The 17,448-nt window shown below is 35.8% G+C and overlaps 1 protein-coding gene and 1 long non-coding RNA gene across 2 annotated transcripts in view; one reads left to right on the top strand and one right to left on the bottom strand.

The window, feature by feature from the left end:
* Positions 1-13,139: 13,139 nt before the first annotated feature.
* LOC116805471 lies at positions 13,140-13,737 on the bottom strand. The gene is made up of 2 exons (XR_004365202.2): positions 13,492-13,737; positions 13,140-13,422 (listed from the first exon to the last, which is right to left on the bottom strand). It is a non-coding gene; the product is annotated as an uncharacterized LOC116805471 (long non-coding RNA).
* A 2,708-nt stretch (positions 13,738-16,445) lies between these two features.
* LOC6564321 (neuroligin-4, Y-linked) overlaps positions 16,446-17,448 on the top strand; it is a 75,107-nt gene continuing 74,104 nt past the window's right edge. Inside the window, exon 1 of the mRNA XM_001990261.3 lies at positions 16,446-17,208. The gene's annotated coding sequence lies outside the window, so the exon portion shown is untranslated. The remainder of the gene's footprint in view (positions 17,209-17,448) is intronic.

The raw sequence follows: 17,448 nt of genomic DNA, 5'->3' as shown, positions 1-17,448 counted from the left end.
TTTGTATATTTTTCAGCTAGGTTCGCATTTGTCGTCTGTTGCAGATCATTCTCTTTGGGGCTCTCTTAGTATCTCTCCTGCTAGATATACCTAAAAATATATTTTTGGACATTGGTTCTTATGCAAATCGGCAAAGAGAGATATGAAAAAATATATAGTGCTCTACTTTAAAATTATCATTATTTGCTCTTATTTGCAAATTTATTTTCGAGTTCTCTTCTGTTCCATAAATTAACTCATTTTGTAAATATATTTATACATAGACTTGTAATATGTTGCGATATGTATAATTCCAATTATACCTATGTTTTATTTATTTCTCACAGAAATTAAAGTATTCAAACTCTGTCTTTAAGCCCAATTAATTTGAAAAACACTTTCATCTACTAGTTTATCTTAATCTATTTCCTGTCCAATTCTGTCTCTCCACAAATTCTATTGCAACTTTTCTTTTCAACACTCTTGAATTTCCTTCAGCCATTAATCGCCAAAACAGTTTGATCACTCATTCGATTCCCCAGCTATATATCCATTAAGCTCCTTGGGAGAGAGTCATTTTCAAGTTACTTATCGGACACTTCCTGCCGCAAATCTCTCACTGAGTCTAAGTGCACCGACCCAATGTGTGCAGTATGTGTGAATAATCTGACTTAAAGTCTTAAATCAGCTTGGCTCATGGCCAAGAATTTACTTGGCACCCAAGATCCAACAGCATTAGGTAAACTTTATCTTTTTTTGTGGGCCAATTTTGCATCTCTGGGAGAAGTCGATGCTAAGTGACTTGTTTGACTTCTTCATTGTGTTGGGCTAACAGTTCAACACCACTTGGGCATGGGCAAAAACGTTCAAAGGTGATTGCCAACAACCAAACAAGGCTTTCAACCCTATTTCGCTTCACACTTTTTCTGTGTGTCAGTGTGCGTGCGGGTGTGTGTGTGTGTGTGTGTGTGTGTGTGGGTCGTATGTCAGTCACGCTGTTCTGGGATGTTCATGCGTCACGTAGAGCGAGTGAAAAAAAATCTAGCCCTGTTTGGCCTTGGACCTTTGGCTGACTTGCCACAAGTTCGGCTTTTTTAGATTTTCACTTTTACTGGCAGCCGTTTTATAAATTGATTTGCTCTCGTTCGGACATTTTAAACGTCGTTCGAGTTGCTAATTTACGACCAACAAAGTGCGCCAATAAATTTTGCTTTAATTGCAAGTTAATTAAAATTGAAGACCCTTACAAAAACGCACAACGTTTAAAAATAATCAATGAGCTATGTCAAACAAGTCGAAATTCTAGAGAATACTATATGTACGCATATATTTATAATATATGTACTGAGTGCGCATATATCGGGTGATTAAACTTGTAAATTAAGCAAATTCAAGCAGACAATCAAATACATTTAATCATTGCAAATGGCATGATTTTATTCGCAAATTTAAATTTATTTGCCATTTACAAATAATATTGAATTGGAGATAATCATTTTAAATTTTACTAGTAAATTCAAACTATGAAAATATGAATACAATTTTAAAACAGTTTCGCGTTAGGATTTATGAGGAAAACCAATGGAATTTTGGTCAGCTGTGGAAATTAATTATAACTAACTAAGTTAAATAAATTTTGAATATTCTCAAACTAAGCTGATTATTTACTTATACTTAACGCTGCACAACAAAACAAAATATTTGGCAAGCTTGTGCTGCAAAAATTTCAAAATATTTGTGTATAATTGGAAATGGTGCAGATTATAATCAGAGCTCAATTCAATTATTAGCACGTCAGAAATTTTATTTTATTTCCGGTATGCTCTTGCAGGTATTGATTTATGAGACAATGCGCTTAACAATTTGTGTTTATACAAATTTGAATGTTGTTAGTGCAAATTTGCTGTTGGCATTTAAATAGCAAATGGCTAATGACAGCAACGATGTTGACAATCGAAAGCTCAACAATATATGCGTCGAAGTATAAATTTAAATTCAAATTAAAATGTTAAGGCCAAAATTGATTTGAATTTGCTATTTTGAGAGTTTGCCACATCAGCACCCGATTTTAATTGGCTTTATTTGTAAATGTTGTGAAGCTTATAACAAGAATCCAGATCAATAAATCCACATGAGCACATTGTAACCCTTTTTATACCCTCAACCCATTGAAAATGGGTAAAAAGGTCATAATGATTTTGTGCAAATGTATGTAACAGGCAGAAGGAAGCATCTCGGACCCTATGAGGTATACGTATTCTTGATCAGGATATAGCCATGTCCGTCTGTCTGTATGAACATGTGGATTTCAGAGACTATAAGAGTTCGAGGTTTCAAATTGGAATATATATTCATTACAAGTTTGCTATATTTAATCGATAACTGCCTCCGTTTCTCGAATATCTATACATTACGATTTTCGATAGCAATAAATTCTACAATTTTAAAGGCAGAGGCTTCTAATTCATATACATTTTGCACATACATATTATTTACAAACTGGACAAATTTCATTGTATAAGAAACAACCAACTTTTAGTCGAAAATATATTCTCAAAATGATCTCATTGTATCAGCAGCTGTGAATATGTTTGCGTGTGTATTCTGCAGAGCAACATTGCAACATTGTTTAAAGAGAAATTTGCCAATAAAACTTATATATATTTTACAGCTGAGTTTAGGGTACATTGTAGTCGAGCTCACTTGACTATGGCATTCTTACTTGTTTTTTTTTTTTTTGCTTGTAAAACTGGTTGACATTTTTCATGTTGAATATTTGGGGTCTCATTTAATAAAGAGAACTGACATTTTTATGACCCTTTCAATTTTGCGCTTCAGTAATTCCAAGCCAAGCAATTTGCTCACGAGGCAGTCATCAGCCGGCAGAGAGCCGCGGGGGATTACAATTTGCACCACAGTTACGACCTAATTAACTTCGATTCTTGCACTGCAGGCATTTACATAATTGCATTTCGTAGAGGATAATTTTAAAATGCAACACCCACGCCCACCAAGGAGATTATAAGAAAGGAGAAGAACAAATTCCAGCGTGATGCTGGAAATCAAGCTGAAAGTGAAAATTCCAAAGAATGAACTAGAAATCACACAGCAAAGCAAAGCAAAAAAGATAACAAGAGAAAAAAAATTTAATTGTGTTTCGCTCTGCTCAGCTTTTGACTGGACATATGGCATTAGTAGCTCTTTGGACAAAATAAAAAAGCTGGGAGAAAAAATAAAGTTAGTCCAAGGTTCCACACGCTTCCAGGCGGCAACCAGCTCTAATTAAGCCAGGCAATGAGTAACTTTCAAAATGAAAATCAAAAGAAAATGCAAAAAAGATTAAGCCAAAATTGGGAAAAAATAGTAGGGATGCTGCAAAAAAAAAAAAAAATTAAAATAAAATCTCATCTCCATCTACAAAAAATATCATAGGAAATGCAAGCGAATTATTTCATTACACACAAATGCCAACTAATTTGCTGGTAATTATGCCAGAACTTAGACTTGTCTTTAAAAACGCTCTTAAGCTGTCCAATAAAACGTGCATTTTGGCCAAGTCCCGCAGCACTAGTCCGGCTTCTCGTTGCAGTTCAAGTGTTTGTACGAGTTGGCCGCAAAGTGAAGTGCAAATAAATTAGACGTAAAAATAGTCAAGAAAAATGCTATGAAATGCGTTCAGCTCAACTCAAGTAGTTTATGTTTTGCCCAATTTGACTTTTATTTTGGAGATGAATAACCTTTTTTTATTTTTTTGGTATCCACTTAAGTAAGTAGGTAAAACTTTCAAAACTTATTTGCAAAGTAGTTTCTCAAGAATACGGAAAATATTTTTCATAAATCTGAAAATGGTCAAGAAATACGAAACCACAATAAAAATATATAAATTAGACAATTTTAAATTAAGCTGAACTTCTTTTCTATGCAGTCTTATTCATTATGGCATTATATAATATTCAAATATATAAACTAATCGAAATAATAAATGAATTTAGTCATACAAAATGCAGTCTTCTCTTGTTTGTTTTATTGATATTTACATTTGAGGTTTAAAGGCATCCAAATTAGAGTGAACAGAAACCTCAGCAAGGATTTAGTGCTGCTTGCTTGAATATTGGAATATTTACATTTAAGCCTTAAATGAATATCACAGACTGTGGCAGACCACAGCTGTAGTTAATTTTACAGACTTGAGCACAACTTAAATTTATCATCATTTAAATCATCTTCACAGCGGGTCTGAGGACTTTATACAGACATCCTGCAATGTCTGCGACTGAAACTTTCAGCAGAGAGTGAATGCAAGGCGATAAATAAATGACATTCATTTACACTTGTCGCCCTCTCGAGATGCTGTTGGAAAAAAACCTATATACTTGTAAAATAAACAAAATTTGCGCAGAAGGCAAACTAAGGGACGACTAAATCAAAATGAGTTTAAAGTGTGAATGGGAAACCCTTAACAAAGTTTGGGCACAGAACCGCTTCAAATGGGCGGCCGAGTGTCCTACAAAACTTGCCTCGGCTGACAAAAAAAAAAAATGGAAGATAAAGAAGTAGAAAAAAACAGAGAACTGTCCACTTGTATTAAAGGAAAACGCTGCAGGCATTTTAAGTGTTGTTAATGCTGCTGCGGTTCAGCTCGAAAGTTTTTGTGCCACACAGCGCAAATGAAACAACTTTTCACAATTTTTGAGTACACGTGGCTATCCAGTGGTCCCACAGTGGCGTACCATCCTGCCACCAGCACCACTCAAACCTCTCTCCAGCAGTTTTATGCATTTACACCCAGTCATAAAAAAAAAACTCAAAACAAGCCCATGCAAAAAACAAGGAGAAAAAGTTGCAACACATTTCGCCCACGCGCCGCTGCGCTTGTGTTGTTATCCTTCTTGTCTGGATCTCAGCCATTATATCTAGATAGAAAAAAAACGATTTCCAACCGGGAAGTCAGCTCTGCTAATGCAATTAAAGTCTTTAATACCTTTACATAAGCATCATGCAGCACGCTTTCCTCTGTAGTCGCACGAAAAATGTTAAATTGATTGTTCTTAATGTAATAAGTATTTTTTTTACTATTTTTAATATAGCTGCACTTATACATAATTTTATTTTTTACAACTAGTTGATTTTATGGTTCAATATAAAAAGAAGCAATCTGCATTGATGAATAATCTTTTATGAGTTAGCACTTTACATTTGCATCTAATTAACCATTTTGTTATTCCTTTCTCTTCTTTCTTAAGTTGGTTTATTAATGGTTAAATTTTCTTGTATTCATATCAAAAATTCCGCAATTATGCACTCAGCAGCTGAAGCAGATAGTTGCCGAGATGACATAAAATTTTAAAAGTTTCCACAAAGGCAAGTCAAAGATATACGCATCTGTTCCACATTAAATATGTCATATCCTGTTTCCTGCACACACGCAGACACACAAACAAACTGAGTCTTGATGCAGCTTATCAGCGACAGGCTTCACTGCCTCACAGGGGAAATGGGGACAGATTCCAAGCCCATTATTTCTGTCCCTGTCCTTTTTGTTAAGACGCACAGCTTGGAATTACACATGCAATGCGCTTGCTGTGAAGTTGCTGCACGACAGCAGCCACAGAGCTAAAGAAGTTGCCGCTAGTGCAGCGGAACACCAGTGATTCAATGACTTGGCACTTTAATGAACCGACAACCACTGCACATAATGCCCTAATCCCAGAATTGGTCACTTCATTTCAAATAAAATAAGTAAAGTGTGAGAAAAAATGATATATATATGCTAATATTAATGGACAATATATATGTGCAATGATTTTTAAATATTTTAAGCTATTAGTTTATTAGATTGCTCAAAGTTGCAACGGGCAGCTAGAATATTAATGCATTTTTTGTGAGATTCTATCAGAGAATATTGTATGCAAAAACTTAAATTTACAATTCAGAAATGTGATTAGAATCTAAGAAAAATTTAGATTTTGAATTAAAAATAATTTTTAAATCGACTTGAAAATCTTATTTTAAAAATTGTTATTGTTGTTAAAAAAAAAGTATACCACATAAAATTCAGATTCATTTTTTAGTGTATGACACTAGCGACTACTTAAAATTCAATTATTTATTTCCTCGTTCATTGCTGCTGCTTTTGCTGTTCCTCTTTTTGTACATCAGAGCATTGTTTTCTTAATTGCTGTTGTTGCTTTTGGCTCTTTTGTGTTTTTGTTGAAGGTGTGCACTTGCTGCCTGTGATTGTTGACGTGGCTGGCAAACGCACACTTAAGTGCACTTGAGCGTTTTTAATTAAAAGGCAATTTTTCAACAGGCGTCAGCAGCAGAAGCGTTCACCGGGGAAGCATACTGTGGGGCAGGCAATGAGCCAGTTACAAAATATCCCACTCTATACTTCTCTATACTGCTCTGCTGGCAATAAAATATGTTGAGCTGTTGAATAAAATATGAACTGTTCGCCCAAGAATTGTGGCATTAATAAATTGGCAGAGCATTTGCATAAGCCGCCTCATTTGGTAGCGTTTGGAGGCAAAATCAATGCAGGAAATGCAGTCAAACGAGATGCATCTATCATGATACCAAATAGTATGCAGAGTGCTTCAGCCGTTTGCTCCAATCAGAGTCGCTTTAACAGGCCCCAAAGCCGCTGAGCAAATTTGCTATTCCAGTGCAACACAATCAATGTCATCACCGTCAGTCAATCTACAAGCAACAAGCGACAAGAGACGACCATGTTGTTGCTGTCGTTGCATCTACAACAGCCCCCAATCTGAAGTTATTTATTTTGTGCACCCGTTGATGATGAAGAATATAATGATGATGATGATGATAATAATGACAACAAGTGCACAACCCTTTAGCCTTGTCACAGACTTTGGTTTACGGAGTACTCGCATCTTGCCTTCTTGCCTTTAGGACAGCTACGTGACGTAGCAGAACTGAGCTGCCTAGCTAAGGGGCATGCCACATTTGCCACGCGTGCCAACAAAATATAAACAAAGTACTCCACGTACTAGCAGATGCGCCGCGACTTGCTGTCGAACAGTGCTGGAAAAAGGGAGGAATTTAACAAAACATACTCAGAAATGAAACAATTTTGACGCCATAGCCAGGAGGGGAATTCTCGTAATGATGATGATAAATATTTTGGTACGTACAAATCTGGCTATAAGGAGAACAAATATTAACAGAAATTCAATTTTAAAGGACCTCCCATTTGCAAGTATTATGGAATTTGCAAACAATAAACGATAATCATCAATTTCTACCTTCAATAAATGACATTATCAACACACACCAGGCAAGCGATTCCAGTAATCAAAAATGCTTATTAAAATTAAAATCGTTCATTTAAATGAAATATTCACTTTAGATATAGCATAAGAACAGACTTTGAGAATAAAACAACATTACTTATATGTTTTCTTATAATATTTCCATGAACAAATTGTCAATTAAATTATTTTAATAAATAGCAAGTGAAACTGAACTTCTGCCTTTAAAAACATAAGTAACTACCCAAAAATATTTTTCAACTAGTGGCTAACAAAAGTAGAGAGATCTTTATTAGGCAAAATACAAAATAAAAGAATTTTTTTTAATTCCATGAACATTTCCAGGTTTGAAGGCGAAGGGTTCGAAAACTGTGGAAGATATAGCCATTTCCACCTAGGAAATAGAGTTCGGTGTGCCAGATCTTTAAAGAACAACAACATACTAATCAAATTTTATGACTGAAGCTTTGAAATTTTTGGAGATAAATGGTTTTATCGTTTTCCAATTATATATTTTATAGGTTTTCTAGCAATTTTGACACTTAATCTGATGCTGTCATCGGCCAGGAAATGTTTAAAGTTTCAAGGCTCTAGCTTTAGGTTGTGTTCATATGTACATAAAGCATGACGGACATTACTCAAACACATTATATATAAAAATTAATTATTATATATAAAAATTAGTAATAATATTATGTATATGCTAACATTTGTGTCAATGAAACATTACCATAAATACAATTGTTCATGACTGCATCACTGACAGATATACCTATTTCTGTAGGCTGTAGATCGCATACAGAGACTAGAGCATATATAAACCCAATTACAGCATAATGATTTCCAACCTTCCATTTCCCGCCGTCAGCGTTGCATCAAAATCAATTAATTCATGAGTCACGCCAATTATGTTAGTATTGGCATGAAATGTGAAAATAATTACATTTCCTGTGAGCTTATGGAATGTCTAAAATATTCAGAACCACAATAACAAAAATATGCAATCTGTTCCGTTTCACAAACGACAAATTAACAATAACTAATTGGGGGCTAATGACCAACAGAAGCTGTCACCATCAACCCCAAGTAACCACTCCAAAATAAGCAAGAGCTCTGTATATACAAGCATGTATATTTATGTTTGTATATATTCATACATTAGAAGCAAAATAGGAGCAGTAATAAACACAAGAGGCAAGTGCAAAGTCTCTGTTGGCAGAGAGCCCAATAGGAGGACATTTCTCTCCTGCCACATACATATAACCCAATATGGAAATAACATATAAACTATAACCATACATATTTTGGTATAATTAGCAGCCAAGCTGCAGGCGCCAAATTCCAATCAAATATTTGCCAAAGTTCGAATACACTTGCTTAATAATTAAAAGGGCTAATATGCCGAAATAAAATTATATGGTATCCTTCGAAAAAACATTGAGAACTTAATTATGAAAGTAAAAAATGTTGAAAGGATGTTTTACGCAGAACTTTATTTTCAAATTTTAAACAGCTTCATCTCAAATAGTGTAAGAAAGATAAAACCGTTTTTCTTATTATAATTTAATAAATATGTATCACTTTCTATAATAATGCCAGCTTGTTATTGCTAAAGATATATATAAATATAAATAATGTTACATCATAATTATTTCTTAACCTTTTAATTATTTATTTATATAAGCTTGATATATTTAATAAGATAATTTTATTTCTTATTAAATTAGAGCCAGCCAAAAAAATTGAGGACTACTCTAAAAACATACGTCGAATAATTTTCAAACTTGAGAAGAAAATAAGTAGGAAAAAATATTTAAGTTAATATTCAAAGCATGTTTTATTTCAACCACGATGCTCATGGTAATATGCCCTTTCGCATCACTGAGCACACGCTGTGCTCTGCGAATATGCCTCAACTTATATATATATACATATATATATATATATATGTGAGTCTCTGAGTCTATGCAGACATAGATACGGGCTGTGTTTTGGCTGGCATATAGATGCGGCGACACGTCCTCGAGCTGAAATAAACATGTACTGCGCAAATGTGTGAAGTCATTTAAGAGTGAAGGATGTCTCGATGGCGTGGTAAGGATGAGGTGGGATGAAACTGGTGAGGTGGAGCATAAAGGAGTATTGTGCGAGGTGGCAATTAGAAAATGATTTAGCGCAATTTGCGAGTGATTAAAAATGGCATAGACGAACTGCAGCCAATATTATAGAATTGTCAACCGACGAGACACATAATTGAGAGGCCAGACAATGCAAATTAAACAATAAATAAATCTGTTGCCTACTTTACTGCCTTCGCAAGTGAATTGTGTGTTGTGGCAACAACGATTGCGGCCTCCTTCGAAACCCATCCCATAACTCAGTGTGGCAGCCACTGATGCGCGACTGAGTGGCAAGACAGTTTGCATACTGTTAGTTACTCCACACAGAGCGCTCTGCCTTTTTACTGTTTCGCTCTTCTCTATATATGTATGTGTGTGTCAGAGTTCGTTCTTTGTGTCTGTGAACAATTTTGTCGAGTGACAGCCATTGGCGACGTCATCGCATCAGTTGTAGTTGCCTAATGGCTGCTTTGCGGCTTAACTGCTGCCTGCCAGCATCAGGGGCATAAGGACAGCGGCAGCGGAGGAGGAGAGTGAGGAGCCAGCGAGGAGTGTCGACAACCCAGAGGTATTTAGGAGCTACTGTAAGTTTGCTTCGGAAATATTTTATGCAGTCACGACTTCGAAATGTTGGTCAATGTTGGCGAAGATGCCTCAGTGACTTTTCCCTGCAGCTGTGTGGTTTGTCTGTCGAATGCTTCAAGTAATCTATTTAAATGGATAATATATGAGCTGAATTTGTGTAACGCCTTAAAGTCGACGAAAACTGTCCTCGAGCAACCCAATATGTATATGCATATGTGTGTCACAGAGTAAATCTTAGCTTTCCTCACAAATTATTTATGAGACGGTGTATATCTTTGAAGCGCTGCTGCAGATGGCAGAAGTCATCATAAATATTCCAAGGTAACTTTTGCGTACCGTGTAAGACCTAAGAAATGATGCTTATTGGATTGGCATTCAGAGTGAGATATGTATTTTTAATGTAAGTGTATTCATCATATGTAATCGATTTGCTTTAGTTATTTTTAACTTCAAAATACTTTTTATCAGTAATCGCTTCTGTTCTATTCAATTTATGTAATATTTTCGATGTGTAAAGTAAAGTCTTAAGTAAAATACGCATAGATGTTTTAAAATGGCAATCCTATGTGGTATGTTGACTTATGCGTTATTATAAAAGATACAATTGCAAAGGATTATCTGAAATTGATTGAAGTAAACTTTACTTCTTTTTATTTAGTTTGCATTGATTTTGTTAGCCTTAGGGTATCTGATATTAAGTTTGTGTCATTCTCAGCCATTTTTCAGTTTTGTATATAAATATTGATGGCAAATGCACCGCATCCTGTGGGACTTGCTGCAAACGCACACCGTCCAATCTGCATGTATCTTTCAAAATATTCACACATGTTTGCACATGCAACATGCCAAATAATGCATGCAGCACAATAAGCAAAAATCAAAATCAACAATAATCATCTCAAAATGTATGGCTTGTTTTGCGTTTTACACAAACGAATTGATTTGTTAATAAATTTACACACCGTACTCGTGGCAACCTTTTGTGGCACAAGCGTGAAATTTATTGTTGCAGCCGAAATCACAATAGAGTTGAGGAGCAGACTCAGCTCTAAATCAATAGCCCTGACTATTTTCTAGTAAATCTTATTTACAACCATCTATACATTTTTTAAAACGTAAATTGTATTTAAACTATATTTGAATTGTGCGAAATAAATAAATCAAAAACCAGCACGTTTTACATTTGTTTTTATTTTTTTTTTTTGTATTTTATTATTTTGAGTCAACTATCCAAAAATTTGTTATTTATTCCGCACGGTTTGCTTTCGTTGTCAAATATATTTTTTATGAAATTCGTTGGCATTTGATATTCTTTATTTTGTGATATAACATAAAAAATATTTTGTTAACAATAAAGTTGAGTGGTCAGAAAAAATTGTTAACCCATCGGCTTAGTCTGGCTGATGGATGCCCTTTGTGTTGTAATGCTTTCAATCAAATTTACATAAACATATCATCTAAGTTGTGTTTTTTTCTTTTCAATTCGAATTAGTCTCTTTTTCTAGTTGAATATAATCGATGCTTTGAAATGTTATTTAATATAATGTGTATAAAGTTCTTAATTGAATTTTATAAAAGCTTATATCATCTAATATCTAACACATTTATCAAATTTAAATATCAAAATACGCATTTAAAATTCCGTCATACATATTTCTATTTTATATTCGCGGCTGTCGTAAAAATTGCATATATTAGTTCAAATTGCGAGTTGATGTTGTTCTATTTCATAGTTCGATTGGTTATTGCTGCTTAAATTGCTGAATCGAGTGTTTTATTTGGGGGCAATGCGAGTCGGCAACAATTTGCAATTTCGAGCGAACTTTGCATTTATTAAAAATCGCTGCAAATCATTGCGAATAAGTACGCAGCAGTGTGGGCTAAAAATAACAAAATCGAAACACATCGAAAGGGTGCAGAAAATAAGAAAAATAATATGTATGTAAAGGCGAATATACAATACGCTAACAACATTTGAGTGTAAAAAAAGAAAATGTTGAAGAATCGATAAATGAAAAGAGAAACTTTGTGCCAAAGGATGACAGATTATGCTAATGATACCACACAGCATTTAAAAAAGGGGCTTACATTGGCAAGCTGTATATCTGAGTGCTGGTGCCACAGGCAGGAATATAAAGTATAAGTGAAAAAAACAAAAAATATAAATATGACAAGAAAAAAAAAATGGCTAGATTTTGTTTACCTTTTCGCGGCATTCGCGGCAACAAAATGAAATCAAAACACGCACCGTTTGCTTAGTTCAAACACCCCGGGCAGCTCCCCAAGTTCTTGTTTTGACCTTAGACCATTGAGAGTTGCCAGTCAGCCACATACTCTGCTGCCTACCAGCCCCCCTCTTCACCCTGTGCCCACAATCAGCCCAGCCTCATTGCGGGATGTTATGCTAAATTTAAAGCATGTTGCCGCTGAGATTAGAATAAAGACACGGCGCGTGTTGCGACTGCCAGTTCGACATGTTCGCTGTTGCGACTAGGGTCTGCACCCCTGCAACACACACACACACACGCACACAAACACACAGAGTATATAGTACTATATGCGACATCTACAAGCCAACATCTGGTGTGGCATATCACACGCATGTGCGCTTTAATTAGCTTCTGGGCTCCGGCGGAGATTGTGGGGACAAACAACTGCTGTTACTTGCACATGTCAAATGCATTTCGTGTGCTAGTAATGTGCCAAACACACACTCACACACATCGAATGTGTGTGTCTCTGTATGTGTGTGTGTGTGTGTGTGTGGGTGAGAGAGAGAGACAGAGAGACTGTGTGTGTTTACTCAATAGAGGCAACCAATTTGTTGCTGTTGTGTTCATGTTTAGATTCTGGCGTTTCAAATTGTCAAAATGCTTACGCAAATGTTGATTATTTGTAATTGCTCATGACTGCAAATACGAATGCTAATCGAAGGCCCCGAAACCGAACCACAAATCAAACACGAATACAATGCTCAAAATTGAACAGACAATCTCTGAGCCAAGCCAACAGCAATTTTGATATCCAGAAAATGCTGTATTAATTGACACTCAATGAAATGTTAGCTAAACATTCAAATCGAATTGTAGAACATTTACTAATATGCAATGCAATTTACAAAAATGAAATTAAAGAGTTGTCTTCACTCTAACTCATCCGCAAAGGAAACATTTCTGAAGAAATATTTTATTTCAAATAAATTAAAATATTTTATTATGATGATCTGTTCTAGGTGCTTAAGCAGTACATTGCTATTGTGGTCAAACATGTTTTGATAAGCCTAAAATGTCTATCAAGTCTATTAGGACAGATGGCAGATGATGGAATATCCCAAGTACAGGGACAATTCAGGTAACACTGCGAACAGATGCCTTCCTCTATATAGGAAATGAGCTTATAATGATTAGCAGCGACTGCCTGACATCCCATCCCTGTGGACCAAAAACAAATGTAGGCCGTTAGTTTATCTGCACATTAAGATGAGAAAGAATACGAACAATAATTAAGAGGAAATTTGTTAATAGTTAAATAAATACCATATATACGATATGGATCTGGTACGCATGCAGCGAAATCATTTGCTTCACTTGCATCATTAGACACTGTTACATTTGCCTCCAATTCCAGGTGAGCGCTGTATCCAGTCGCGTTAATCACACACTCGGGCAAATAACAATTTATGCAATAGCCATTTTCATTAAGTTCAGTGTAGTTGGCAAACATCTGGCAAATCACATGTGTCCTAAAAACAATGGCAATGAATAATAATAAATCTGCTACGAACAATTTCATTGTTACTTTAAATGAATTTGATACAAATCGATCAGCACCCTAAGTGATATGAAATGCCTAAATATGTGTAAAGAGTCCAATTGAAATTCTGAGTTGACTTCAAAACAATTAAATTTGTAAAGTAGATTAAATCGATAAGCAGCTCAACCTTAATCAAAATTGCAGCACTTATTACAAAACTGTAGTAGCCAACTATCAATTGCTGCTTTATGGGTCCTATCTCTAATCAGCATCAAAGTCAGCACTACCTCCTGCCTGACACAATGATGAAGGAGTGTGGCTCAAATTAAATTTTAGTTCGCCCACCAATGCTTTTGGCAAAACAGCTGCTCCTGTTGCTCCTGCAGCCTCTGCTATTTCAGTTTCAGTTGTGGCACTTCCCCTGCCCCGTGGGATGGTAAGACCGCAACATACACAAACAGTCAGCATTGACCATAACTCAAATGCATTTGTAAGGAAACAAGAGCCCAACTTGAGGAACGTCTGAAAATGCATTTGATTGGATTTTGGGTGCACGAAATTTGCAGCTCAATCCTCAAGACTAAAGCATTAATCAACATATTTTGGGTATGTGTGTCAAGCGCATAAGTTCGAATTTGATGGCAAACTTAATAATAAATTAATTAATTTTAAATGAATTTTTAATTCATTTTGAATGAGTGCAATCAAAACACCCACATTTTTGAGCTTTTAAGCACCTTAGAAATTAAAACTCGCAATTTCAATTTCCATTTTTTTAATCTGCAAGCGATTTAGCCACAATATATAATCAGTTAGCACACACACACACACACATACAATATTTATGGCACTGCGTCCTTGACTGCAGACGGTGTAGAGGAAAATAAAACCATTATCTCGACCAGGCCCATTGTTAAGCAGCCAAAATCAGAAACAGAATCTGAAGCCGAATCCAAATCAGAACTCGGATCAGAGCCCACAGCCGGATACAGTTGCCGCTGTTGCAGATTCGGCCCGTTTTGCCCACAGCCCTCAGCATAGGTTAAATTGTCCGTGAAGGATTTATTTTCTGGAAATTATGATTTATAAGTGCAGCAGCCAGTTGCACTTGCAACTAAAATACTCACACATCGGTTAAATCTCTGTCTCTATCTCTCCATCACCATCTCTCTCTCTCTCTCTCTCTCTCTCTCTCTCACACACACGCTTCTGTGAAAGCCTCTGGGCCACTTTCTTTCACTGTTTCTGGCCGTTGACCTCGATTCTGCAGTGGGTCACAGTTCAACCGAAATTCTGTTCTTTTTTTGCCCCTCAAGAAAAATGAATTGAATTGAATTACGTTAAGCTTTTAACTGCAGGTGAATATGCGATTCATTCAAAACCGAAAAACTAAGCAAAAAGTTGACATCGTAAATAGCAGACAAAGAATATTTGTAACATTCCCAAGGAACAATTGCCAAATCCTGTGAAAGCTTTTAACGGAAGTTTATGGAGCTATTAATTGCAAACAGACATATTCGAAGAAGGATAGGAATTCTGAAACTGCATTGTTGTCACAGCAGAGCATATTATTCGATTCGTTAAATTTGTTAGTAGCTTCCATTAAGTTATTTGCCTGGTCAACTTGGATTTATCATAAGAAATCTACTCGAGTCAAAATTCCACCTGTTGTTAATTGCTGGAACTAACATCTAATCAAAAGATTAGCCAGCAGTATGGTTCGAGAATATAGAAAATGATAAACAAAATGTTGTATTAGCTCTAGAAAACTTTACGGCTTCAATCTTCATATAATAAAAGCCTTTTTTAAATCCATAGCTTTCAGCTTTAAATATGCTTAAAGTGGTTTAAGTATTCGATATATGTGTTAAGTTTTAGTTTTTCAAAAAGCCCTGGATGGATTGTGTCCGCGATAAAAGCAAATTACCCAATATTTGCAAGCTTTCAGAACCAATCACGAAAAGCACGAATTGCCATTCATTCAAATACTTAAACCAATTTTTTATTCCGAATAGCTTAAGAAAGCTTAGAACGATGGTTTAAATATTCGATATTTAGGACTTGCTCCATGCAATGAAAATGTAAAAAGTTGAGTATCTCGATTTGAAATGAGATTAACAACTGCTCGCGCACAATTTCAATCTAATGTTGCAGAAATACGTAACTTTTATTGAATGGCAGTACTCAAAAATTATTTCAGCCAAACACAAATAAGTTAACTGTTTACTTTTTTATTTTATTTTTTTTTAATGTATTTATTCTTTTTGTTTGCCCAATAAAAAATATTACAAAATTATATTTGGTATATCAGCTTGCCGAAATTGTACTATAATCAAAATAAGAAATGCTGATTTTTATTTCGACTTTATAATCATAATTTTGACCACTGTACGAACAAATTTCGAACACTCCTTGGAAAGGGGCAGTTAGCAGATAGATTTCCCTATTTTTAAACCGCAAGTGGTACATTTCATGCAGGCATCTCTCCTGCTCAATAATAATGGGAACTGCTCTCTCGCACTGCTCCTCCCAAATTGCCCAAATCGATTGCCATGCGCGCTCTGCGCTCTCCGCAAATGCAATGCATTAGTTCGCACAACGGCCGTTTGGCGCTGCCGTGCACAACATTCGCAATTCGAAGCTTCGGGTGAAGCGCGAAATGCCCGAAACGAAGCATTGAAATTGAGGCAGCGTCCGTTTTCGGTTGCCTGAAGTGGCGAATTTTCGTGCCAGTTCACGTTCGATTTTTGTGTTGTTTGGTAACGACAAGCGGGCCGCACGAAAGCGCAGCGCTAACGGAAACGGATAGTCGCGTCGCCAATTTCCACAATATTTCCACAACGGGCGAGTTTCTCTCTCTGTGTGTGTGTGTGCGTGTGTGTGTCTGTGTACGTGTGTGTGTGTGCGAGTACATGTGTGTGTGTGTGTGGCGTGTGTGCATAGATTGGGCCACGGCATTTGCAGTTCTTGCTTAAAACTCGCAGCGAGACCAAAAACAACGCCCCAAAAATAAGCAAATTTGACCACAGAATACGGCAAACAAAAATAAACGGAAATCAGCATCAGGCGCAGCCAAGCTTAAGTGTTTTTCGCCTTTAAAGAGTGCTGTGTTTGTGTTTGTGTATGTGTGCGTGTCTCTGTGTGTCTCTGTGTGTGTTTTTGTGTACAGCATACGCCACAGGCGCCAATAAGTCGCAACTCACCAGAAACGCTGCCTACTTTTTTGTATAAAATTTATAGAAGAGAATAGCAAAGAAATAATTATAATAAATAGGCAAAGCAAATTAAAAAAAAAAAGAGAAAAAGATATAAATATATATAGAAAATAAATATATATGAAGATATATAAGTAAATGCTAAAAATTAAGTGATTAAGTGCTAGACAGTGTCAAAATAACTTAAATAAATTTGAAGCCCAACAAGCTATAAAAAAAAAAACAGTGCTGCACAGCAGGATTCGCACAGCATTTGGAAGTTGAACACAACACGTCTATGAAACGGTAATTGAGTCATAAATCATTTATAATTAAATTGTGAAGCAAGCATTTTGTTGGACGCGCCATTTAACTTGAAAAGGACTTGCCGATATCTGATTCCTTAGGCCAGAATTATGGCCCACTTATCTGTCTATCGGCAAGTCAAACTGGGTCCCAAACTGATTGATTGGTTGGGCTGCAGCTTCACCTGCCACTGCGGCAAGTCAAGTGTTTTGCCACACTTCGGCTATCTGACAGGTTGTA

Source organism: Drosophila grimshawi, unplaced genomic scaffold (genome assembly GCF_018153295.1).
Source record: "Drosophila grimshawi isolate 15287-2541.00 unplaced genomic scaffold, ASM1815329v1 contig_311, whole genome shotgun sequence".
NCBI classification, from domain to species: domain Eukaryota; kingdom Metazoa; phylum Arthropoda; class Insecta; order Diptera; family Drosophilidae; genus Drosophila; species Drosophila grimshawi.
This window is presented reverse-complemented; position numbering and strand designations above follow the sequence as displayed.